Source organism: Pleurodeles waltl, unplaced genomic scaffold, assembly GCF_031143425.1.
Source record: "Pleurodeles waltl isolate 20211129_DDA unplaced genomic scaffold, aPleWal1.hap1.20221129 scaffold_70, whole genome shotgun sequence".
In the NCBI taxonomy this organism is placed as follows: Eukaryota; Metazoa; Chordata; class Amphibia; order Caudata; family Salamandridae; genus Pleurodeles; species Pleurodeles waltl.
Genome location: NW_027150391.1, coordinates 2143084 through 2170896, shown reverse-complemented (window position 1 = coordinate 2170896; position 27813 = coordinate 2143084). Strand labels below are relative to the sequence as shown.

The following is a 27813-nucleotide window of genomic DNA, read 5'->3' as shown; positions in this document are numbered from 1 at the left end:
CAACTCTGTAACGCTGATCCTGCCACCTTCTCGACTGTTTTCCTGGTGGTGCATGCTGTGGGGGTAGTCTGCCTCCTCTCTGCACTAGAAGCTCCGAAGAAATCTCCTGTGGGTCGACAGAATCTTCCCCCTGCAACTGCAGGCACCAAAAAGCTGCATTACCGGTCCCTTGGGTCTCCTCTCAGCATGACGAGCGAGGTCCCTCGAATCCAGCAACTGTGTCCAAGTGACCCTCACAGTCCAGTGACTCTTCAGTCCAATTTTGGTGGAGGTAAGTCCTTGCCTCCCCACGCCAAACTGCATTGCTGGGAACCGCGACTTTTGCAGCTACTCCGGCCCCTGTGCACTTCCGGCGGAAATCCTTTGTGCACAGCCAAGCCTGGGTCCACGGCACTCTAACCTGCATTGCACAACTTTCTAAGTTGGTCTCCGGTGACGTGGGACTCCTTTGTGTAACTTCGGGTGAGCACCGTTTCACACATCTTCGTAGTGCCTGTTTCTGGCACTTCTCCGGGTGCTACCTGCTGCTGAGAGGGCTCCTTGTCTTGCTCGACGTCCCCTCTCTCTCCTAACGCAATTTGTGACATCCTGGTCCTTCCTGGGCTACAGCAGCATCCAAAAACGCTTACTGCACCATTTGCAGCTAGCAAGGCTTGTTGGCAGTCTTTCGGCAGGAAAACACTTCTGTACGACTCTCCACAGCGTGAGGGATCCGTCCTCCAAAGGGGAAGTCTCTAGCCCTTGTCGTTCCTGCAGTAACCTCAGCTTCTTCTGTCCAGTAGAAGCTTCTTTGCACCCACCGCTGGCATTTCCTGGGCATCTGCCCATCTCCGACTTGCTTGTGACTTTTGGACTTGGTCCCCTTGTTCCACAGGTACCCTCGACTGGAAATCCATTGTTGTTGCATTGCTGGTTTGTGTTTTTCCTGCAGTATTCCTCTATCACGACTTCTTTGTCCTTGGGGGAACTTCAGTGCACTTGGCACTCACTTTTCAGGGTTTTGGGGTGGGCTATTTTTCTAACCCTCACTATTTTCTAATAGTCCCAGCGACCCTCTACAAGGTCACATAGGTTTGGGGTCCATTCGTGGTTCGCATTCCACTTTTGGAGTATATGGTTTGTGTTGCCCCTATCCCTATGTGTCCCCATTGCATCCTATTGTAACTATATATTGTTTGCACTGTTTTCTAAGACTATACTGCATAGTTTTGGTACTGTGTACATATATCTTGTGTATATTTCCTATCCTCTCACTGAGGGTACACTCTGAGATACTTTGGCATATTGTCATAAAAATAAAGTACCTTTATTTTTAGTATAACTGTGTATTGTGTTTTCTTATGATATTGTGCAAGTGACACTAGTGGTACTGTAGGAGCTTCACTCGTCTCCTAGTTCAGCCTAAGCTGCTCTGCTAAGCTACCATTATCTATCAGCCTATGCTGCTAGACACCCTATACACTAATAAGGGATAACTGGGCCTGGTGCAAGGTGCCCCTTGGTACTCACCACAAGCCAGTCCAGCCTCCTACACTGACTCACAAGGGGCCATGACCCCGCTCGTTCATTTACTTCGAACTTGGAAGATGAATGTAGCCGTGTAGATCTGTTTCTCCCTGTTTCCCATCGTCGGGAAGACAATGGAATTGCTGACCAAAAGATGTGCAAAAAATTACAAGGGAATGAAGTCACAGGATGTGCCACCTCTGAAGACGTCAATTATGAAGACCAATCAAAGACTTGTAAACCAATATGGGGTGAAGATTAGGATTACTTAATGTACTTTCTGATAGGTTAAAGATAGTTGGGTATAGTAAATGTCCAATAGAATTTTGGGGGAATGTACCACGGAAAAGGGATAAAAACCCATGTCACAGAGAGGTCATTTAGGCGGGTTAGGGAATGCTGTTGATTTTATCCAGAAACTCTGTCACTCTGTTTGGTGACTTGAGATTTTATTAAAACCATCCTCACCCTTAGACTGCCCATTTACACTTTCCTCCTTATGAGGGAAGTGCCCCTTTTGTCCCTTAGCTGAGTTCTGACTGATGGTTATTTGACTGATGTCCTGAAGACGAAGACTGAACCTGTGCGCTGACCTAATCTTTGGAGGGTAACTATGACAATGCAATTGTAACTTGTCTGTTTGCTTTTCCTTTCTAGGTACCAACTGCTTACTTTTGACAGAGACCTTAGCTAAATGTTTTCCAAATTGGTGTTCAAAATTGTTTTGCATGAAGCCCAACATGCGAATGCTAATCAGTGGTTAGTACAGGTGTTCACCTAAACTGACGCAAATAGACAAAAAACCGAGACTATGCTTTGTTGAACTGACGCAATATTGACACTCTGCAAAACTTTATCTATGTTCACGCCGTGTTATATTCTGATGTTTGTGATTCTCGCATTTATGAAATCTTATCAAAGTTGCCATATCGTGACTATGCTATTATGTTTCTTGTTGTTGAGATTAACGCATTTGCTTCTAGATTGTAATTAATAGGGAATAAAATTCATAAAATTCTACTAAACTGGTGTGGTTATTCATGGCTGAAAGGTGATGGTAGCGTTTTGAATTGATTAATGACTTTGACTAAAGTGAAATGCATTGTCGTGATAAATATTGATGACATTATTGATGTATTGATTGATATATTGATTAGCTATCTCGTCCTACGGTGTCTCTCAACTGGGTCAAAGGATTCATTGGCCTAAAACGAGTCCTAAACTATAAAACTGTGACCTTCGAGTTCATGTTTTGCTTTGCAGCAGGCGCATTAACCAGCTAAGCTACTGTGCCATATTCAACTCTGTCATTAGAGAACCTACGTCAGAAATCATGGATCTGGGCATCAGGTGCATTAAACCTTAGAGCTGTGTAAAAATCCATCTTGCGTGTGACCTTTTCATTTAAGGGATAAATTGGAGAGAAGGAGGCTGAACGGAGAAAGAAAGAATACGAAAGAAGGAAACAATAAAAGAAAGAGAATGAAAGAATAAAAAGTGAACCCACCATCTGCCGAAACCCGGGATCGAACCAGGGACCTTTAGATCTTCAGTCTAACGCTCTCCCAACTGAGCTATTTCGGCGAGTAAATCGCATTTTGTGGCCAGTTGATATTGGTGACCCACGTATGTGAAGTGTGGCAGTGCATGCACACAGCAGAAGGTGATAACTGAAAGAGAATGAAACGCATGAAATTCTCGCAGGAGTGCACACAAATATATAACCAGAAGTGGGCTAGTGGCAGGTCCATGACGTCATCTTCTCTATCTCTCCGTGACGTCACTGTAGTTCAGCTGAGGGCTCTCAGGGTCCCTTTAACATCAGTCTTGCACCCTCTTAGACTGCTGCCAGCAGTTATCAATCAAAACAAACTATTGTTTGTGGTTTTGCACTTTTATATTCTCTCCCCATCTATCTGTAATTCCAACACTTAATATGTATTTTTTGCATGAGCGGTGCTCCTGGTTTAAACCTCCATTGCCCGGCTCTGGCTGTACTTGGTGCAGTTAGAATGCATGCACAGCCCTGCTCTGGGTGGAATGTAGAGGGGTGGGGGCAATGAAAGGTTTGACAGTGAATGGTGGGGGGCGGTGGCCTCTCAGATTGAATTGCAGATGCCCCCCCGGAGCTGGTAATGTGCAAACACAAGCGCTCCCCGGAAACGAAGCCAGGTGACAAAACCCTCGTGCACCCAATAAAGAACTTGTGTCCCGGGTCAGAGCCCCCCATGCAAACAGCGCCCCCCAGCCGCCGTGTGATGAGACTGCAGCAAACACAACAGGCTGTCTGGAGGGACCCAGAATGGTTTGTTTTCTTTCAGTTTGAAACTAGTTGTTTGCTGGTTATTTTGTAGCCACACACGAAAAACACAGGGAGCTTTTTAAAGCTTTAGAGCCATTTTGGCGTCGATGATTTAATGAGCCGACGGTGGCCAGAGCTATGTCCCTCCAGACTGGAAAGTAACAGGATGTCTGTGGCAATAACAAGGGCTCCCGACCTTAACTCGACTACATTGCTGTGGGAGCAGGGACTGAGTGACACACTCTAGAGCAGGAGGGGGAGGGTCACATGATCCATCACTTTCTCCCTGCAGTGAAACTTCCGTCTGGAGTGACACCTTCAGCCGGTTCCATGGTGTAATGGTCAGCACTCTGGACTCTGAATCCAGCGATCCGAGTTCAAATCTCGGTGGGACCTGAGGGTTTTGTTTCTTTGTCAATAAAATGTACTTTACACCATTTCAGTCTTGACAATGATCAGCAAATAGCAGCGCTGTTCATGTGTCACTTGTCTATTTCTAATCACTCGACATCCTGTTTAAACGGAGGGTTTTATGGAGAGTCGTGTGAAGACCCTCTGTAGCCCCCCGTGTGTGATTTGAGACGATATCGATTGCTTTTGTGGTTAATCAGGGGTTTCTGTTTTCTGGTCGTTTCTCCTTTTAAACAATATATAAAAATGTAATACGCTGCCAACCAGTTCTCTTCCCGTCTTGACCCCCAGTTAGGACTTGTTAGCATTAAACACCGGGATGCTCGGCCCTCTGACTCCCAAACAAGCGCCTCCTTATTCAGTCACATCAGTGCTTCCTAGAGTACAACTGGGTGCAAGCGGTGGCAGAGTAACATCAAAGCGCCCTGCTGGGCTCTTGATGTGTTTATAAATATTGTTACGGCCACTGGTATTACGCCTCAGGGTAAGGTCAAATTATGCGGCACGGTTGATGAAATAATACAGCAAGAAAAGGCAAATTATGTGGCATAGTGCAGCATATTTTCTAATAAGATTAGCTCATTATTTTGTCATTTTTACACTTGTTAACACTGTATGGGCAAATGTTGCACCTCATTAGTACCAGTTTAACACCGAGACTTAGCAATAAGCAACAGAAAGGAGACCAGTCACCTTTGCAAAATGCCTTTAACTACCAACACGTGTTACTGCATTCGTAGTAACTTTTGAACCGTTTAAGATAGAAATCAATTTTGTTTTTTTGTTAAAATCTGCAGATTATGCAGCCGATGATGGATTATGTGGCGAATGCATAAAATCCTCAATTTTGCAAAAAACACAGGGTTCATGCAATCGCATAATTTCAGTGGCCCTGGATACGGCAGAGCCAGTTCATCCACTGAAAGAGCTTTGCAAGCAGTCTCACACTCAGGGACCAGCTTGGTAAGATTGGGGTGGGGGTCGTGACCTTCAGGTTTTCCACCAGTCACACTGGCCTTATGATGTTAAAATGCATTACAAGACAAGCAGGTTACATGAGAGGAGCCCAAGGGACAGTAAACAGGGAGAGGAATGTGGACTGGTAGGAGAACAAAGTGAGCAAAAGCACAATATTTTGTGGAAAAAAAAACAACAACATTGTGAGGACTTTTAAAATAGAGAGAGAGTGTGTGTTTATTTGTCTGTGTGTATCTAAACATTCCTGGTGAAATCCGACAGACACTTCACCATACTTGGGTGAAAGCTCCTTTACCCAACTATTTAGCAGAAAATACATTTATTAGGGGGGTGTAACACCCCAAACACCGTCCGAAAGCTATGCCGCTGCTAGAATAGGTTTAGATAGATTCAGGCAAATTATTTGTCTTTCATGGTTTATAATTTCATCTACTTTCACATTACCTTCTTCCTCTGTTCGCACTTCTTCACCTTTCTTCTCCCCCACTCTCTGTACTCTGCCCGCGCCCAGGGCCGGGAACCAAATCCAACTCGGACAAAAATGTTCATCTCAGCCCACTCCCTTCATCCGCCTCTCTCATACATTCATCCTCATCTCTCGCCTTCTCGCTGCCCTATTCTACCTTCTCTCTATCCTCAACACTCATTCTCCTTCTGCTACCCTCATCTTTATTTCTATTTCCTCCTCTCTCTCTGTCTCTCTACTTATGATCCCGCTGTGACGAGGGTTACCACCTCTCTTAGAGAAAAATACCAGCTTTTTATTTACGTGTTGCTGTTGTGAAACAGTCAAGAGCTGTTAGGTGAAAAATAAGAAGTGTACAAGTGTCAGGATTCCTTTCTAACAGGCAAATATCTCTCTACTTGTTATACAATTCTCAAACACTTTTTGATTTGATTTCTTTATCTGTTTGCAGTTTTAGGTTTATGTTTCATAGATGAAAAAAATACCAGATGTCTGTTTTTTGCATCATATTTACTGGTCTACACTTGGAAATACCGGGCAGGTCTTCACAAAAGCAGCCAGGTGGCAACTCTAGCTGTGCCTGCTGCAATAAATCACAGGGGGGCGGGGGGAGGAGTGCAAGTACTCACTATATAGAAGTGCAAGTACTCACTATTTAGAGTGCTCTTGAGAAGTGCTGGTACTCTCTCATTAAATGTATTGTAGGAGTGCTGAGAAGTGCAGGTACTCTCCATTTCAAATTGGAGAAGTGCAGGTACTCAGTACCAGAAAGTACCTGCCCTTTTAAAGCACTGCACAGAAGTACCGGTGACCATGGAACTTTAGAAAATGGTGTCCAAAGGTTCTGTCTCCTCCCCAGTGCAAAATGCCCCATGATAAATGCCCACACCCGTCCTTCTCCCTCTTCAGATTGGCACTGCCTTCCTGCCTTCCTTTCTCCCCTCTCTTCCTTATTTAACTTCCTTTGTAACACTTTTTTCTCCCTTCCTCCTTCTCTTCCTCCTCTGTACTTGCCTCACTCACATCCTTGCTGATTCTCTCCTTCCTTCCATCCCCTGTGATGACTCTCCTCTTCATTTTACCAGTAGCGGCTGCTGCCAGGAAGGGGAGGGGGGAAGCGCGCAGCACGGGGAACCAGTAAATTAAAGAAAACGTACCTGCTGCATCAGTGTTCTACCGCTCCCACCGCCTCGATTCTTCTTGTCTTCTTCCTCACCTCCCCATCCGATCCCGACGCTTCTGTCATGCTGTTACTAGCATGAGAGAAGTGACAGGATTGGCCTGAGCGGACAGAAATGCCGGTCAGGAAGGGAATTGGAGCCTGCCCTGGGTCTGCAGCACAGCCGGGTGGAGAGTTCTAAGTGCGCATGTCAGTTTGGCCAGTCTCGAACGGAAGCCAAACTGACATGACCACTTAGAAGTGCACATACCACTCCTGGTGACATGGGGGTGGCTGGCCTCATCGGACCCTCACTTAGTAAAAAAATGAAGTGATAATAAAATACTTTTATTCTCATTTTTGTTTTTTCTGTTTCAGCAGCGGGTGATGCTCCTCTGCCATAGCGGAGGGGCCGCCCCTGCATGGGACAGGCAGTCACTGCAAACAATGTTTGGGCCCAGGTAACGCCGTCCACTGGGATGCAGAAGCACTTACAGAGTAACAGCGTAACCCCTGCTCCAAGAAAGGCAGGGTCGGCACAGTGCTTCCTTGTACTTCTGTTACCCACAGCTGGCATCATAAACGGTGCAGAGCTAAAGAGACCATAGAACTAAATTTGCTTTGATTGCGCTTATGATGGAATTTTTTTTTATCTACATCTGTTACCCTCCACAGGCAGATTTCACAGAGTTTTGCCCACTCCACGCTCTGCGAGTTCCCAAAAAACTCCACGAAGCAAAGCGGAGCATAATTTTTTCTCTTGCGCGGCTCACCATAATTAAGTTGGCGAGCGAGTGAAATTGCTATGTTGGTGAGCGCGAACAATATTGCTGAATGTGGATGGTCACAGCAGGTCGCTACTACCCGCTTTGAGAAAGCTGCTGCTCAAATAGAATATCTACTCGAGCGGCAGAAAGTTAGTGCCCTCTGGCGCTCTACGTGATGCCGTTCGCACTGATTTTACAGTGCAAGAGAAACTTCTGCCGCTGAAAATTAACGCGAACAGTGCAACTTACCCAAACTCCACAGCTTGCGGAACTCTGCCTAGCACGGCTTTTTCAGCACTTCGCAGAACTTCACAGAGTTCTGTGTAGCAGAACTCCATGATGTCTGCCCAGGCCCATCGCAGAGCCTGTGTGTGCAGTTTTGAACTGCCATGTCGACCTGCCAGCTTAACCCTATTACCATGCCCAAACTTTCCTTTTTATTACGCTATCACCCCTAAGATAGGCCCTGGACAGCCCAAGGACAGGGCGCAGTGAATTTAAAAAGTAACACAGGTACTTTTTAAGTTTTACATATCCTAGAGGTGAAAAGCTCTTAAATTCATTTTTCACTACTCCAAGACATCTAGTGCCAGTAGGATATCATTAGGATTACCCTATAAATTGTGATAAGTGTAATTTCCGAATGGAAAGAGATGGGACCCCAAGTTTGGTGTCTCTGGAATCACTATTTAAAATCACAATTTATGGTTAAGTTGAATTTTAAATTATCAGTCTGAAAATGCCACTTTCAGAAAGTTAGCATTTTCTCACTTTAGCCATTTGGTGCCTTCTTTCTGTCTCCAATACACATCTGGGGCGGGGTGACAGCTGGGTGTATATATTCTCTCTAGACAGCCACACACAAAGAGAGTTTAGATGTGAATGATGGGCAATCCACAGCCTGATAGGTCATCATGGGCAGGATGAGAGGGAGGAGCTGACAGTGACACCTGAATAGGCAGTGTCCTGTTCCCACACAAAGGGCTGCATACCCCCTGTGGTGAATCTGGAGCCAAGGCAGGAAGGACAGGGACCCTGTGCACTTCAATGGCCTCTCTTTGAAGTCCCCCTCACTTCAAAGGCACAACTGTGTATAGGTTCTGGGCTTCAGACACCTCCAACTCAGTACAATTCTGCACCTGTGGATATTCTGCCAGGAAGAAGGACTGCTGGGTTGCTGAAAGGACTATCACTCTGCTGGGCTCTGCTGGAATCCTGCTCTGCTGTACGAACCTGCTGCCCTCCTTTCCTGTTAGTGGGAATGACTGGACCTGCATCTCTCCAACCCAGCACCAGAGTGACTCCAAGGTCTCTCTGGATAGCCTCCTGTTCTTCTAAAGTCTCAGGGAAACAAGAGATTTCCAGCTCATCTGCTACAGCACCTGGACTCTGCCAACTGTGAGTCTTGCCCTCTCAAGTGGTGCCAGTCTAGCCCTGGGCCCTCGTATGTGAGTATAAAGTCCTGCCCCAGCAGAACTGATGCATTACCACTGTTTCAAGGAATAGAACCAGCGTATCACCCCCATTGCATGGATTGGACCTAGTGCATGGCCTTCGGTACCACCACACTGCTGGTGTTGCGTGGGAAAAATCGACACATCTCCTTGAGACATTCAACCCCAAATGAAATACTGCGGCTACATTATAAACGGCCTCACTGCTTATATTCATCTTGGAAACATTCAGTCACCAAAAAGGATTAGAATTTACCAGGTTTTCAAACACAACCCACACTTATCATTATGATGACATCACAATACTTTAGTCCCAAGGATGACATGACAGAAAATAACATAACAAGGGAGCCAGGTTAACTGAAATAACAATGCTATTTCCAGAGAAGGAAGCGATTGTGCTTCCAAATCAGTTGAAGAGTTTGTGTGCCTCGTTGCATTTATGCAGTGAGGGGGCCAATGGCTGTGGCGGCCTGGTTGTCAGGAACACTGGTTCTTGTCACATAAATGTACACCCTGGCCTATATACTCAGGGCCACTGGAATAATGTGGCAGGGCATGGACAAATCATGCAGCAGGGTTGAGTAAATTATGTGGTAAGAAAAGGCAAATAATGTGGCACTCTGTGATATTATTACTTCATTATTTTGTCATTTTTAAACTGGGCATTATTTCCGCCTCTTTAGTACCATTTTAGCATCCAATTATAGCAATAAGCCACAAAAACGTGACCAGCCATTCTTTGCACTGTAGCAACACGTGCTGCTGTGTTTTTACTAACTTTTGAATCATTTGAGCTAGAAACAAAAATTGTTTTTGTTAAAATCTGCAGATTATGGAGCAGATGCTTGATTATGTGGCAAGTGTGGCAAATCTACAATTATGTGAAAATCGCCACAGCCACACAATCGCACAATCCTAGTGGCCCTCTCTGTAGTCTGACGCGCTGGCTGCCTCCTGCCTTCCCAAGCTGGGCAGCTAGCTGCAGACCCTCAGATGGTCAGTCACTGCCCGTCCTGTTGCTCAGCCAGGGCACCCTGTAATGGCGGAAGATGCACCGCAGTGGCTGCGATCGCACTGACACGCCCCTGAAGAGAGAGGTCATTCTTACTTCTAGACTATGCATGTGACATGAGAGGCGACTCACAGCATCATAGGAAGGGTAGTGCTACATTGAACCATTCCAAGGAAAGTAGGGGCTAGGAGACTATGATGAGAATTATATTTATTGCAGTACAATTCCACTTCTAATAGCTAGATCAGTGACCATTGTAGACTCTCGGGCTTCAGATGCTGCCCACTCCGCAGCTGTAAAACTCTGGGTCAGCAGCTTCTACAGAAAACCCATGTGAGACATTGATGTTATGATGTCACAAGCCTGAGAGCATTGACTGTGGAGAACAGAGACTACAATTTCCTATGTGGACTCCTTCTCTACTGCACCAAGCATTATTCCGTATTTCATGAATGACATTTCCAAAATGTAATAGCTATAGGGTAGGTGTCAGACCTGGCATCCTTGGAGTGGGTTCCCCTGACTTTTTGCCTTCAGAGCCCCTGTTTTTTCTGACTTAGATTTTGCTGGCCTTTGGATTCTACACACTTTAAAACTGCAAACCAGTACTAAAGTGCTTCTGCTTTTTACCCTAAACCATGGTAACACTGGCAACTACCAAATTTGCATATGTAATGTACTTATAAGTCCCTAGTAAAGGGCACTCAGCTGGGGGGGGTGGGGGTATGTGTTAGACCTGACACCTTAGGGTGGCCTTCCCCCAAATGTTTTCCTGCTTGCCTCACATTTTTACTGATTTCTTTTTGTTGTGTTGGCCTTAGGACCATACCACTGCTAAAAACGCAATTGGTGTATACCAACTTTAACATATTTAATTTAATTATAAGCCCCTAGTGAAGTGCACTACGTGTGCCTGTAAACTAAATACTACTAGTTGGCCTACAGCACTGATTGTGCCACACACTTAAATAGCCCTTGATCTATTAGCAGTCTCTCAGATCTATTAGCATTCAGACAAAATTTAGCCTTATTATTTGAAATGTGTGTGCCAGCCCTTTTTACTTAACAGGGAGTTTAATTCATAACAGAGTTTTTTTCTTGATGAATTTTGTTATTGTGTGCCATAATAAATATGGTTACCCCACTAATATAAGACTTAAATGAATCCCAGAGATTTACAAGTGAAGTAGATCCTTCTGGATTAAAAGAAAAATAATCATGTATCGCTAAAGTAAGATTTATAGTTTTCATTAAGGAAAATATTCATATTTATACGCCATCAAGATTGAGATTGTTGAGTAGAGTTAAGCTGTAAAACACCTGAAATGAGTGCATGATCAGAAATATCAATATTATGAACTATAGGATCAAAAAAAGACTGGATTAATTGAGGGGATATTGATAAATAATCTATTCGAGAACAGTAATTATGAGGATTAGTAAAAAATGTAACATGTTTCTCCATTTGTTTATGTAAACACCAAGGCCCTCATTACAACCTTGGTGGTAAAGTCCACTGACCGCTGTGCCGATGGCCGCCAACATACCATGTCCGTAGCGGAAATCCGCTACTGGTATTATGACCCACACTTAGAAATCCTCCACAATACAGACACCCACAAAAGTCCGCCACACCAAAGGTCAGTGATAAATTGGCGGTACCAAAACCCACACGTTACACCAACAGGCACACGCCCACACTATCACGACCCACGAATCAACGCGGGGGTCATTCAACTGCGGTAAACCATTGGCGGTACACACTGCGTGCTCAAAATACACACACACTTACAAAACACAACAACATTGGACAATTCGAAATACACACACCTGATACACATACACACACCACACCCACACACCCAATCCAATATACAACACCCACCCACATTACCCACAGCCTCTTACAATGATAATTTTTTAAGAAGCAGAGAGACAGAAAAGCAAAGAGCACACCAGCATCCAGAGGCACACAACACCATCACTCATACACCATCCATGCACAAAACACCACACACCCCAAAACATCACCCCACACATCACATCACACATCACACATCACTCACACCACATCATGGCACCTCAAAGACACCCCAAGTTTTCTGAGGAGGAGCTCAGAGTCATGGTGGAGGAAATCATCTGGGTAGAGCCACAGCTATTCGGATCACAGGTGCAGCAGACATCCATTGCTAGGAAGATAGAACTATGGCGGAGAATTGTTGACAGGGTCAACGCAGTGGGACAGCATCCAAGAACACGGGATGACATCAGGAAGAGGTGGAACGACCTACGGGAGAAGGTACGTTCTGTGGTATCCAGACACCAGTCAGCCATACAGAGGACTGGCGGTGGACCCCCACCTCCTCCCCAACAACTAACTACATGGGAGGAGCACGTCTTGGCAATAATGCATCCTGATTGAGTCGTAGGAGTAGCAGGAGGGCTGGACTCTTGTAAGGCAAATCTTTACTACTGTATCCCCCACCCTACCTGCATGCCACAACAAACACCTACCCCTACCCTCACACCCATCACTCCGCCACCTCACATATACCCTACTATCACAACCCACCCATCGCAATTCGAAGCTCTGCATGTTACACCAGTGCATGGATACCCATCACAGACCTGCATGGACACCCATCACCAAAGCATGTCCAAGGGAGAGACTCACCCAGGGCACACAATCACCACTCACAGAAGGGCCAAGCCAATATTGCAAGCACAGTAATAGAGTGGAACACACCCACTGCACAAGATGGCACACACAGATACGATAACAATGCATTTACACCCCAACAGGACCCCTACACAGTGTCACCGGACAGGAGGTGCCAGCCATATCCAGTCCCCCCACAGATGAGGCCCACAGTGACGACAGCAGCTCTGGACGCCTGGATCAAGATGACCAGCCTGGCCCATCTGGGACCTCTGGACAGTCGGTTCCCCTGCCACAGTCCCAATCCACAACAGAACCTCCCCCCTCAGGAAACACCACCACAGCACCCACCCAGCGGGCCCATGCCACTGTCCCCAGGACACGTCAATCAGCAGTATGTCCACCACTACAGGGACCCCAGACAAACCCACTAACCCAAGCAAATCAAGGACCTGGGGTCAGTGGCAGTGGGCACACGGTTCAGGGGACGGGGCACAGGATAACAGGGAGGCTGGGAGGGCTGCTGTGCGACAGGGGGAGGACAGGCCCAGGGAACTGCCTCTCCATGAGGCACTATCAAACATCATGGGAGCATACCACCATTCCCAGGAGACCATGGGCACGGTACTGTCCAAGTTTCAGGAGACCCAGCGGCTGCAGGAGGGGCAGTACCTGGGGATCAGGGAGGACTTGAAGTCCATTAACACCACCCTGGTCACCACTGCAGGGGTGCTGGCAGACATGGCCAACACCATGAGGGAGACAGTGGCATACCACCGGGCCCCTGACACCAGCACGAATGATGTACAGCCTTCCACGTCTACCAGCGCTAGTGGACAGGAGGTCCAGGCACAGGACCAACAGGCCACTAGCACCCCACCCCCTGCAGAAGGAGAATCACCCCGCAAACGGTCCCTGCAATCCAGGCAGAAGACGGAGAACATTGCCAAGACCCCCGCCAGGAAATAAGACTCTCCTGATTGTCACCCTTGTGTCCCACTCTATCACCCTGTCCACCTTTAACTGACTTTGCTCCACTTCCTATGCCCCACTGGACAATGCACCTGTGACTGCACTCTACTATGGACCTTCCTCCACCTTCACCCCATCCCCTTCCACATACCCCTATACACATTAGCCCATAAATAAACACCCTTGAATCACAAACCAATCTGGCATCAGTCTGTACTTTCACAAATGTATAATTACAACTTCACAAATATCAATGTAAATCTTCAGTTGCACATACCAATGTATGACAGCTGTTGGGCAGCAGTAAATATAGCAGAAGGCAGAATGAGGTGCCCAGATCTGTGAAATGGAAAGCCAAAGTGAACTGTCAGTGTCCATACACAGAGGTTAAGAGGCTGACTTACAATGTCCTACAGTAGTCAGATATGAGATGAGCAGTGCCAGTCTCATACCTGTGTCTCACTGGAAGTACTGCATGAGGATGTTGTTTCGGTTGTCAATATCTTCTTCCTCTGCCTCCTCTTCCTCACTGTGCACAGGCTCCACAGCTGCCACAATACCATCATCAGGCCCATCCTCCTGCAGAAAAGGCACCCGGTGTCGCAAAGCCAGGTTGTGCAACATGCAGCATGCCACGATTATCTGGCACACCTTCTTCGGTGAGTAGTATAGGGAGCCACCTGTTAGATGGAGGCACCGGAATCTGGCCTTCAGGAAGCCGAAAGTCCGCTCAATAATACGCCTAGTTCGCCCATGTGCCTCATTGTAACATTCCTCTGCCCTTGTCCTGGCAATCCTCACTGGGGTCAGTAGCCATGAGAGGCTGGGGTAACCAGAGTCACCTGCAAATGTCGAGGGAAATCTGTTAGACACACACTAACCCTTAGTGACTACCCCATACCCACACACCTATTCATACTATGTGGGGACCTTTGGCTCATCTATTAGCCACACCTGGTGCCTCTGGAGTTGGCCAATCACATAAGGGATGCTGCTATTCCTCAAAATGTAAACTACATGCACAGAGCCAGGATACTTGGCATTCACATGAGAGATGTATTGGTCTGACAAACACACCATCTGCACATTCATAGAATGGTAGCTTTTTCGATTTCTGTACACCTGTTCATTTCTGCGGGGGGACAAATGCCACATGTGTACCATCAATGGCACCAATTATGTTGGGGATATGTCCCAGGGCACAGAAGTCAGCTTTCACTGTGGGCAAATCCTCCACCTGGGGGAATACGATGTAGCTGTGCATGTGTTTCAGCAGGGCTGACAACACTCTGGTAAACACTTTAGAAAACATTGGCTGAGACATCCCTGATGCCATGGCCACTGTAGTTTGAAAGGAGCCACTTGCCAGGAAATGGAGCACTGACAGGTCCTGCACTAGAGGGGGGATTCCTGTGGGATGGCGGCTCGCTGACATCAGGTCTGGCTCCAATTGGGCACACAGTTCTTGGATTGTGGCACGATCAAGTCTGTAGGTGATAATGATGTGTCTGTCTTCCAATGTTGACAGGTCCACCAGGGGTCTGTACACCGGAAGATGACGCCATCTCATCATCTGCCCCAGCGGATGTGCCCTATGGAGAATGGTGAGCAGAGGGTCATGTACCACATAGGTTGCACAAGTGTTTTTGCTGTAATGTGAGTAAATCCGTGTGTGTATTTCTGCCAAAATGTGCTGTGATGCAGATAGGTGCCATGCCATGTGCCCCACTGAAATAGCGGCTGCCTGACCTGTAAGGAGGGACAAGGGCAAATGAGGTAACTGCAGTGGCACTGTGCAGAGTCGCGGTAGGCGGTCAAAGACCGCCACGCAGTTTAGCATTGGTTATCATTGGGCCCTATGGGTTCCAGGAGCCAATGACGAGGTATGCCGGCGGTGACTGTACACACAGCCGCGGACGTGACCGCCATTTTCTATCTCTTCACTCACTTGATACCTGACCTTCAACAGGAGAGGACCTACACTGCAAGTGCTGCTGTGACCTCAGTCTGGAAATGACAATGGCTCATGTGTCTGGGGAAAGGGCCTCTGCCTTCACCGCCGAGGAGTTGGACAAACTGGTGAATGGGGTCCTCCCCCAGTTCACGATACTCTACGGTCCTCCAGACAAACAGGTGAGTACACTGTGAGCATGATGCGTGGGCCATGAATGTATGGAGTGGTGTGGATGGAAGATACATGTGGGGGGGCTGAGGCCTGCATGTGAGGATGGTGAGTGTATGTGCATCAGGGCATGGGTGGGAACTAGTGGGCAATGAGTATGACGGTTCGGACGGTAGAGTAATTTCCTTTCATCCTGTACCTTTCCTCTAGGTCAGCGCCCACCAGAAGAAGGGTATTTGGCGTGCCATCGCCAAGGAAGTGTGGACCCTGGGGTTCTATCATAGATGGAGCACCCACTGCCACAAGATATGAGAGGACCTGCGCCGCTGAAGCAAGAAGACGGCGGAGGCCCAGCTGGGGATGGCCTCCCAATGTGGAAGGGGTGCCTGTCGCACCATGACCTCCCTGATGTTCCGGATCCTGGCGGTGGCATATCCGGAGTTGGATGGGCGCTTAAGGGCATCACAGAAGCCACAAGGGGGTGAATACAGTCTCATTCTGCTGACGCCGCGCTTTAAGAGGTGTCAGGGTGGGGGATGTGGGCTGTGGGTTCCCCTGGGCCAGGGCGAACTTGGTAGGGTAGGTCCCTTGTTAGGCAGGTTCTGAGGCACTCCAACCCTAAATGTGGTAGTGGGCATCTACAACTAGTCAGGCTCCCGTGGGTTTCAGGTGTGCAGCAAATGGTGTCAGGCATAGTTCCCCATGGGTGGGTGATTTTCCTATTAACTGCTAGTGCATGGCCTAGTGCATAGGGCTGCTCCCTGTGTGTTGTGTCCACCAACTGTAGAGGTGTTGCTGGCATTGACCATGTGTCGCCTCTGTCTTACCCCCCCTTCTTGTTTTGTCACCCTCTCCTTGTGTGCATTAGCATCATCTGGCAGAGGAGCAGAGGCACCGGAGATGGAGGGAGCTGCATCCCACATGGCCCAGGAGGAAGAATCCACGGAGGGTGAAGGCACCAGTGGAACGAAGGGCGAACGGAGCTCCACGACGGGGACAGGAGGGGACACCAGCGACAGCGACTCCTCCTCTGATGGGAACTCCCTTGCGGTGGCGGACACCTCTGTGCCCACTGCAACAACAGGTACAGCCGCCACCCCAGTACCAGCACTGCCCTCCCAGCAGCCCCTCAGCGAGTTTCCCGTGACCGCTCACCCAGGAGGGTGGGCATCTCCTTGGCCCCAGGCACCTCAGGCCCTGCTCCAGCCAGCCCTGCTGCCCTCAGTGAGGAGGCTATTGACCTCCTGAGATCCCTCACTGTTGGGCAGTCAACCATTCTGAATGCCATCCAGGGTGTGGAGAGGCATTTGCAGCAAACAAATGCATACCTGGAGGGCATTCATTCTGGCGTGGCGGACCAACAGAGAGCATTTCAGGCTCTGGCCTCAGCACTGATGGCAGCCATTGTCCCTGTGTCCAGCCTCCCCCCTCCAACTTCCACTACCCAGACCCAATCCCCTCTACCTCAGCCTATCCCAAGCACACCATCAGACCAGCATGCATACACATCAACACAAAAAAAGTGGCTCAGGAAAACATAAGCACCACACATCCCACAGGCACTCGCACAAGCACCATACCCATGCAGACACACCAACATCCACTGCCTCCACTGTGTCCTCCTCCTCCACATCCTCCACCTCCGTCCCAGTCTCGTCTCCACTCACACCTGCATGCACTACATCCTCAGCCAGTACCTCCATCACCAGCATTCCCATCACTACACACCGCTCACGTTCAATCCCCACCCCCACTACCATTCGCATTTCCTCTGTGTCCTCTCCCAGTGTGTCTGTGAGCCCTCCTCCCAAAGTACACAAATGCAGGCACACACCCACTCAACACCCATCCACCTCACAACAGCCTCCAACCCATGCACTTTCACCCAAACTCAGCAGCCGTACACCTCCTACAACCACTAACTCTTCCCCCACTCCCAAACCCCCTCCATCTTCCCATTCCAGTGTGTCAAGAAAAATGTACCTAGCTAACCTGAACCTCTTCCCTACACCTCCCCACCCGTCCTTCTCCTGGATGTCTAGATCCCAGCCCAGCACCTCAGCCACCAAATCTGCATCCGCTGTGGTCCCTGCTACTCCAGTATGGTCAAAGGGGGCACTTGTCAGAGCTGCCAGTGTGCCACTGACAGAAAAGAAGGACCATCCTATTACACCACCTGCAAAGCTCAAAAAGGGACCGGCTTCCAGCAGGGGACAGTCACACCACCCACCCAGCAAGGCCTCGCACAAACACAGAGTGGACAGTGCCAAGGTACCTGCAGCAGCTGTCAAGATGGGGAAGGGCCACATGCCAAAGGGAACATCAACTCTGGGCACGATGTCACCTGGGGAGGGGCTGGTGACCACCAAACCATCAGGGATGGCAGCAACATGCACCACAGTCACCACCGCCGCTCAGACCGCCACCTGCACCGCCACCTGCACCGTCGCTGCCACAACGTCAGTCTACAGCATCCTCCCAAAGTATCAGCCACTCGAGGCTGCCGGAGACGGTATGGTGCCTCCATACACCCCAACAGTCACTTGCACCACGGCCGGCACTGGCAGCATCACCGCTGCAGCCACCGCCGCCTGCACCACCATCAGCACCGCCACATGCACAGCTGATGCCACTCTGTCGGACGTCAGCCCCATCCCCGAGGTGCAGCCGTCAGAGTCTGCAGGTGATGTCCTGGACCCTGGGCATGCCACTTGAGACACCACCTCCAGCACTGACATGCACGAACCAGCAATTGGCAGCCTAAGTTGCCGCAGGTTGGAGTGTGGGTCTGCATCCATGGAGTATCGTGCTACCTGTTCCCGGTACATCGCATGGCTGTGACACCCAGGTGAGATGAAGTCAACATGCCACACCCCAGGTGCAGCATCACTGGGCACAAAGCCCCCTCCAGAACCAGTGGAGAAATGCATCCACTAACGCAGTCCTTGGCAGGATGAAGCACTCTGGGCACAAAGCCCCCTCAAGAACCAGTGGAGAAAAGCATCCACAAAAACAGTCCTTGGCAGGATGAAGCACTCTGGGCACAAAGCCCCCTCCAGAACCAGTTTAGAAAAGCATCCACTAACACAGTCCTTGGCAGGATGAAGCACTCTGGGCACAAAGCCCCCTCCAGAACCAGTGGAGAAAAGCATCCACTAACACAGTCCTTGGCAGCATGAAGCACTCTGTTACCGTCTGCTGGCCCAGCGGAAATGTCATAATAGGGAGCCAGGAATACCGCCGGCAATGGCGGTATTCTGTCTCCCGCAGCCTCGGCGGTCTTTTTGCAAGACCGCCGAGGTTGTAATGACCCCCATAATCTTGATGCCCCAAGTCAGTCAGGAAGTTCTTTACACACTGTAACCACCTTACTCTTCCTGCTTGGGTGGATCTAAGGCAGTCAACAATAATGTCCTGATTCAGTTTAGTATGCTCAGAGGACCATATCTTATGCCACAGCAGAATCGGCTGGATCTTTATTAATCTTGAGATAAATGAAATCCCTGATTCAGCATGGCATATGAAGGATGAACTACCCAGTGGGAGAGAAAGAAGGTACTTCACAAAAGCATTTTCGGCAATGTCAAAATAGTTTTCTGGAAGTGTAGACACCTAATCTTGATAGTCTTGATAGAGGGGGACGCACCTGAGGATTTTTTTATTTATTTTTTCTCCCCGGGAGACACGGAAGCTTTTCCATGTCTCCCCCCGCCCCTTTGTGATGACGTCACTTTGTTCATTTCCCCATCGGAGCAGGAAGCGGCCTTGTGGCCGCTTTCTGCTCCGATGTGGAAAACGCCCCCAAACGGCCTTCCCCACGTTCGGGAAGGCCTCGTAAGAAAGGGGAGACAATCCCCTTTTTTACGAGGCCTTCCTGAAAGTGTTTCCTGGCCCCCGATCGCAGCACAGCTGCGATCGGGGGCCAGGAAACACCACTAGACACCAGGGATTTCACTTGGGAGGGTCGGCCCCCTCGGAAAACGGGCCGGCCCCACACCCCGGGGGCATATTTTTTAAAAAAAAGGTAAGTGCCCCCTGGGGGGGTGGGGGGGGCACGATCACTTTCGATCGCGCCCCCCCCAGGGGCTAAATTTTATTACAAAAAAAAAAATTATAAAGAAAAAAAATATATAAGAAATGGACAGGGGGCAATATTTTTTTTAGTAGTTGTAGGGTTTCCCTGGGGGCCATTTCGGCCCCCAAGGAAACCATACAACTACTAAAAATATATATAGATCTATATATATATATATATATATATATATAGATCACTTTTGTCAATGCATGTGTGGTTTCCCTAGGGGCTGCGATCGGCCCCCAGGAAAACCAGACCCACATATAAAAGTGATCTATATATATATATATATATTTATATATATATATATATATATATGTATATATATATATATATATATATATTTGCCACCAGTTGTCTTGCAGTTGCAGCTTGCGTCTTCAAAGCAATGCACATACTTCAACTGATGCATTTCACCTATAGCTTTTAGGCAGCAATAAAAAAGTCAAGTAAGTATTGTGATTATGTTTCTGCTACAAAAGGATCAGACTTTTGTCTAGTGGCAGTTTTAGTGCCATAAAGAAGCACAGAAGGTGTATATGCCTACTGTAAAGAGCAAATCTGTATTTTATGTCAATAGCTGACTACATTAGTAAGGTGTAGGAGGCTGGACTGGCTTGTAGTGAGTACCAAGGGGTACTTGCACCTTGCACCAGGCCCAGTTATCCCTTATTAGTGTATAGGGTGTCTAGCAGCTTAGGCTGATAGATAATGGTAGCTTAGCAAAGCAGCTCAGGCTGAACTAGGAGACGTGTGAAGCTACTACAGTACCACTTAGTGTCATATGCACAATATCATAAGAAAACACAATACACAGTTATACTAAAAATAAAGGTACTTTATTTTTATGACAATATGCCAAAGTATCTTAGAGTGTACCCTCAGTGAGAGGATAGGAAATATACACAAGATATATATACACAATAGCAAAAATATGCAGTATAGTCTTAGAAAACAGTGCAAACAATGTATAGTTACAATAGGATGCAATGGGGAAACATAGGGATAGGGGCAACACAAACCATATACTCCAGAAGTGGAATGCGAACCACGAATGGACCCCAAACCTATGTGACCTTGTAGAGGGTCGCTGGGACTATTAGAAAATAGTGAGAGTTAGCAAAATAACCCACCCCAAGACCCTGAAAAGTGAGTGCAAAGTGCACCAAAGTTCCCCTAAGGACAAAATAGTCGTGTTAGAGGGAGAATGCAAGGAAAACACAAATCAGCAATGCAACAACGATGGATTCCTGTCTGAAGGTACCTGTGGAGCAAGGGGACCAAGTCCAAAAGTCACAAGCAGCTCGGAGATGGGCAGATGCCCAAGAAATGCCAGCGGTTGGTGCAAAGAAGCTCTTACTAGGCTGAAGAACTGTGAATACTGCAGGAACGACAAGGGCTAGAGACTTCCCCTTTGGAGGATGGATCCCCCACGCCTTGGAGAGTCGTGCAGAAGTGTTTTTCCGCCGGATGGACGCCAACAAACCTTGCTACACGCAAATCGTGCGTTTGGCGTTTTTGGACGCTGCTGGGGCCCAGGAGGGACCAGGAGGTCGCAAATTGGACCTGCAGAGAGAGGGGACGTCGAGCAAGACAAAGAGCCCTCACTGAAGCAGGTAGCACCCGGAGAAGTGCCAGAAACAGGCACTACGAGGATGCGTGAAACGGTGCTCGCCGAAGTTGCACAAAGGAGTCCCACGTCGCCGGAGACCAACTTAGAAAGTCGTGCAATGCAGGTTAGAGTGCCGTGGACCCAGGCTTGGCTGTGCACACAGGATTTCCGCCGGAAGTGCACAGGGGCCGGAGAAGCTTGCAAAGTCGCGGTTCCCAGCAATGCAGCCCAGCGAGGTGAGGCAAGGACTTACCTCCACCAAACTTGGGCTGAAGAGTCACTGGACTGTGGGGGTCACTTGGACGGTGTCGCTGGATTCGAGGGACCTCGCTCGTCGTGCTGAGAGGAGACCCAAGGGACCGGAGATGCAGCTTTTTGGTGCCTGCGGTTGCAGGGGGAAGATTCCGTCGACCCACGGGAGATTTCTTCGGAGCTTCTGGTGCAGAGAGGAGGCAGGCTACCCCCACAGCATGCACAAGCAGGAAAACAGTCGAGAAGGCGGCAGGATCAGCGTTACAGAGTTGCAGTAGTCGTCTTTGCTACTATGTTGCAGGTTTGCAGGCTTCCAGCGCGGTCAGCGGTCGATTCCTTATCAGAAGGTGAAGAGGGAGATGCAGAGGAACTCGGCTGAGCTCATGCATTCGTTATCTGAAGTTTCCCCAGAGACAGAGACCCTAAATAGCCAGAAAAGAGGGTTTGGCTACCTAGGAGAGAGGAAAGGCTACTAACACCTGAAGGAGCCTATCAGCAGGAGTCTCTGACGTCACCTGGTGGCGTAACTGGGAAACTTTAGATAACGAATGCAAGAGCTCATCAGAGTTCCTCTGCATCTCTCTCTTCACCTTCTGCCAAGGAATCGACTGCTGACCGCGCTGGAAGCCTGCAAACCTGCAACATAGTAGCAAAGACGACTACTGCAACTCTGTAACGCTGATCCTGCCGCCTTCTCGACTGTTTTCCTGGTGGTGCATGCTGTGGGGGTAGTCTGCCTCCTCTCTGCACTAGAAGCTCCGAAGAAATCTCCCGTGGGTCGACGGAATCTTCCCCCTGCAACCGCAGGCACCAAAAAGCTGCATTACCGGTCCCTTGGGTCTCCTCTCAGCACGACGAGCGAGGTCCCTCGAATCCAGCAACTGTGTCCAAGTGACCCTCACAGTCCAGTGACTCTTCAGTCCAAGTTTGGTGGAGGTAGGTCCTTGCCTCCCCACGCCAGACTGCATTGCTGGGAACCGTGACTTTTGCAGCTACTCCGGCCCCTGTGCACTTCCGGTGGAAATCCTTTGTTCACAGCTAAGCCTGGGTCCACGACACTCTAACCTGCATTGCACGACTTTCTAAGTTGGTCTCCGGCGACGTGGGACTCCTTTGTGTAACTTCGGGTGAGCACCATTTCACGCATCCTTGTAGTGCCTGTTTCTGGCACTTCTCTGGGTGCTACCTGCTGCTGAGAGGGCTCCTTGTCTTGCTCGATGTTCCCTCTCTCTCCTGACGCAATTTGCGACACTGTGGTCCTTCCTGGGCCACAGCAGCATCCAAAAACGCTTAACGCACGATTTGCAGCTAGCAAGGCTTGTTGGCAGTCTTTCGGTGGGAAAACACTTCTGCACAACTCTCCACAGCGTGTGAGATTTGTCCTCCAAAGGGGACGTCTCTAGCCCTTGTCGTTCCTGCAGAAACCTCAGCTTCTTCTGTCCAGTAGACATTGCACCCACAGCTGGCATTTCCTGGGCATCTGCCCATCTCCGACTTGCTTGTGACTTTTGGACTTGGTCCCCTTGTTCCACAGGTACCCTCGACTGGAAATCCATCATTGTTGCATTGCTGGTATGTGTCTTTCCTGCAGTATTCCTCTATCACGACTTCTTTGTCCTTGGGGAACTTCAGTGCACTTGGCACTCACTTTTCAGGGTCTTGGGGTGGGCTATTTTTCTAACCCTCACTATTTTCTAATAGTCCCAGCGACCCTCTACAAGGTCACATAGGTTTGGGGTCCATTCGTGGTTCGCATTCCACTTTTGGAGTATATGGTTTGTGTTGCCCCTATCCCTATGTGTCCCCATTGCATCCTACTGTAACTATACATTGTTTGCACTGTTTTCTAAGACTATACTGCATATTTTTGGTACTGTGTACATATATCTTGTGTATATTTCCTATCCTCTCACTGAGGGTACACTCTGAGATACTTTGGCATATTGTCATAAAAATAAAGTACCTTTATTTTTAGTATAACTGTGTATTGTGTTTTCTTATGATATTGTGCAAGTGACACTAGTGGTACTGTAGGAGCTTCACTCGTCTCCTAGTTCAGCCTAAGCTGCTCTGCTAAGCTACCATTATCTATCAGCCTATGCTGCTAGACACCCTATACACTAATAAGGGATAACTGGGCCTGGTGCAAGGTGCAAGTACCCCTTGGTATTCACCACAAGCCAGTCCAGCCTCCTACATTGGTTGTGCAGCGGTGGGATAAGTGCTTTGAGACTACTTACCACTCTTGTCATTGTACTTTTCATAAGAGAAAAATATACAAAACAAGTTCAGTGTGTGTACACATAGCTAAAAAGTTTTGCATTTCCTCTTTTCACTCTTTTCTAAAGTGCTGAAAAGTACTTCTAAACTTTCAAAAAAGTTCTTAAAAGTTTAAAAAGTTTTTCTGTCTTTCCAAAAAGTTCTTAAAACTTTCTTCTCTTTTTCTATCACTTTAACTCTCTCTAAAAATGTCTGGCACAGGCCAAAAGGTTGACCTGTCTAAGATTGCATATGATCACCTTAGCTGGAAAGGAGCAAGGAGTCTCTGTGTAGAGAGAGGTTTCAGTGTAGGGAAGAATCCTTCCTTGGAATTGTTACTTAACATGCTTAGAGAACAAGATAAGGCTAAAAGTGCCCCATCTGTTGAAAAAGTAGCTAATGGTTCCCAATCCGATCCAGGGACTCCCCCAGGAAAAGGTTCAGGAAAGAAACTTCTTAGCCTGCCCATTACTAGACAGTCTAGCATAGTTGGTACTGAGGTGGAGTCACATCATACAGATGATGTGCTCTCACATTACACTGTCAGCCAAGCTGTTAGGGTGCCCTCTGTAAGGGACAGCTCTCCTTCTGTTCATTCCCATCGTACCTCTGTATCTAGAAATGTCCCTCCCACCAACCCTGATGACAGATTGTTAGAAAGGGAACTCAATAAGTTGAGGGTGGAACAAACCAGACTGAAGCTTAAAAAGCAACAGCTGGATTTGGATTGACAGTCTTTAGAACTAGAGAAGGAAAGACAGAAGTTGGGTTTAGAAACCCATGGTGGCAGCAGCAGTATTCCCCATAGTCATCCTGCAAAAGAGCATGATTCCAGGAATCTGCATAAGATAGTTCCCCCTTATAAGGAGGGGGATGACATTAACAAGTGGTTTGCTGCACTTGAGAGGGCCTGTGTTGTACAGGATGTCCCTCAAAGGCAGTGGGCTGCTATCCTATGGCTATCATTTAGTGGAAAAGGTAGGGATAGGCTCCTTACTGTGAAAGAAAGTGATGCCAATAATTTTACAGTACTTAAGAATGCACTCCTGGATGGTTATGGCTTAACCACTGAACAATACAGGATAAAGTTCAGAGAGACCAAAAAGGAGTCTTCACAAGACTGGGTTGATTTCATTGACCATTCAGTGAAGGCCTTGGAGGGGTGGTTACATGGCAGTAAAGTTACTGATTATGACAGCCTGTATAACTTGATCCTGAGAGAGCATATTCTTAATAATTGTGTGCCTGATTTGTTGCACCAGTACTTGGTGGACTCTGATCTGACCTCTCCCCAAGAATTGGGAAAGAAGGCAGACAAATGGGTCAGAACAAGGGTGAACAGAAAAGTTCATACAGGGGGTGACAAAGATGGCAACAAAAAGAAGGATGGTAAGTCTTCTGACAAGGGTGGGGACAAATCTAAAAATGAGTCTTCATCAGGCCCACAAAAACACTCTGGTGGGGGTGGTGGGCCCAAATCCTCTTTTAATCAAAACAAAGAAAAGAAACCATGGTGCTATTTATGTAAAGTAAAAGGCCATTGGACAACAGATCCCAGTTGTCCAAAGAAAAGCAAAAAGCCTCCTACCACTACAACCCCTACTGCTACACCTAGTGTCCCTACTAATAGCAGTGGTGGTGGGAGCAAACCTACTAATAGCCAATCCAAGGGAGTAGCTGGGCTCACTTTTGGTAACTTAGTTGGGGTTGGTCTTGTTAGGGAGACCACAGAGGCTGTGTTAGTCTCTGAGGGGGCTATTGATTTAGCCACCTTAGTTGTTTGTCCCCTTAATATGGATAAGTACAAGCAGCTACCCCTAATAAATGGTGTTGAGGTTCAGGCCTACAGGGACACTGGTGCCAGTGTGACTATGGTCATAGAGAAACTGGTCAACCCTGAACAACACCTACTTGGTCACCAGTACCAAGTAACCGATGCTCACAACAACACACTTAGCCACCCCATGGCTGTTGTAAATCTCAACTGGGGGGGGGGGTTACTGGTCCAAAGAAAGTTGTGGTAGCCACAGATTTACCTGTAGACTGTCTACTAGGAAATGATTTGGAGACATCAGCTTGGTCAGATGTGGAGTTGGAGGCCCATGCAGCAATGCTGGGCATCCCAGGGCATATTTTTGCTTTAACCAGGGCTCAGGCCAAAAAGGAAAAAGGACAGGGAAGCTTGGATCCTGGAACAATGGACCAAGTGCTCCCAAAAGCTAGGGCTAGTAGAAGCAAACCACTTCCTACTATCCATCCCTCTACAGTGGATTCAACTTCAGAGGAAGAAGAATTCCCTCCCTGTGCAGAACCTACACCAGAGGAGCTTGAAGCAGACACTGCTGAGCTTTTGGGTGAAGGGGGGTCTGCCAGGGAGGAGCTGAGTGTGGCACAGCAAACCTGTCCCACATTAGAGGGTCTGAGACAGCAAGCTGTCAAACAGGCTAATGGGGATGTCAGTGACTCTCACAGAGTTTACTGGGAGGACAACCTCTTGTACACTGAGGCAAGGGATCCTAAACCTGGAGCTGCCAGGAGATTAGTGATTCCTCAGGAGTACAGAAAGTTCCTCCTAACTCTTGCCCACGACATTCCCCTAGCTGGGCATCTGGGACAAATGAAAACTTGGGACAGGCTTGTTCCCTTGTTTCATTGGCCTAGAATGTCTGAGGACACAAAAGATTTTTGTAAGTCCTGTGAAACCTGTCAAGCCAGTGGCAAAACAGGTGGCACCCCAAAGGCACCCCTTATTCCACTGCCTGTGGTTGGGGTTCCCTTTGAAAGAGTAGGGGTTGACATAGTTGGCCCCCTTGACCCTCCTACTGCTTCAGGCAATAGGTTTATCTTAGTGGTAGTGGACCATGGCACAAGATATCCTGAAGCTATTCCTTTAAGGACCACTACAGCTCCTGCAGTGGCAAAGGCCCTCCTGGGAATATTTTCCAGGGTGGGCTTCCCAAAGGAAGTAGTATCAGACAGGGGAAGCAATTTCATGTCTGCATACTTAAAGGCCATGTGGAAGGAGTGTGGTGTAACTTATAAATTCACTACGCCCTATCATCCACAAACAAATGGAATGGTGGAGAGATTTAACAAAACTCTCAAAGGCATGATTATGGGTCTCCCTGAAAAACTCCGCAGGAGATGGGATATCCTTCTACCATGCCTCCTTTTTGCCTACAGAGAGGTACCCCAGAAAGGAGTGGGCTTCAGCCCCTTTGAACTTCTTTTTGGTCACCCTGTTAGGGGTCCACTCACACTTGTCAAGGAGGGTTGGGAACAACCTTTAAAAGCTCCAAAACAAGATATTGTGGATTATGTACTTGGCCTCAGATCAAGGATGGCTGAGTATATGAAAAAGGTCAGTAAAAACCTTCAGGCCAGCCAAGAGCTCCAGAAGCAATGGCATGACCAGAAGGCTGTTTTGGTTCAGTACAAACCAGGGCGGAAAGTGTGGGTCTTGGAGCCTGTGGCCCCAAGAGCACTCCAAGATAAATGGAGTGGACCCCACACAATTGTTGAGAAAAAGGGTGAAGTCACCTATTTAGTTGACTTAGGCACTGCCAGGAGTCCCCTTAGGGTGCTCCATGTCAACCGCCTGAAACCCTACTATGACAGGGCTGATCTCACCCTGCTCAAGGCAACTGATGAGGGACAGGAAGAAGACAGTGATCCTCTACCTGATCTCTTCTCTTCCACAGAACAAGATGCTCTTGTGGAAGGTGTAGTTTTGGCTGATTGTCTTACTGCTGAGCAGAAAGACCATTGCATAAATCTCCTAGATCAATTCTCTGAACTCTTCTC

General features: G+C 48.1%; 2 non-coding genes across 2 annotated transcripts; one reads left to right on the top strand and one right to left on the bottom strand.

Moving 5' to 3' along the window:
* Positions 1 to 3017: 3017 nt before the first annotated feature.
* Positions 3018 to 3090, bottom strand: TRNAF-GAA (transfer RNA phenylalanine (anticodon GAA)). The gene has a single exon. It is a non-coding gene; the product is annotated as a tRNA-Phe (tRNA).
* A 1042-nt stretch (positions 3091 to 4132) lies between these two features.
* TRNAQ-CUG (transfer RNA glutamine (anticodon CUG)) lies at positions 4133 to 4204 on the top strand. Its single transcript has one exon. It is a non-coding gene; the product is annotated as a tRNA-Gln (tRNA).
* Positions 4205 to 27813: the final 23609 nt, after the last annotated feature.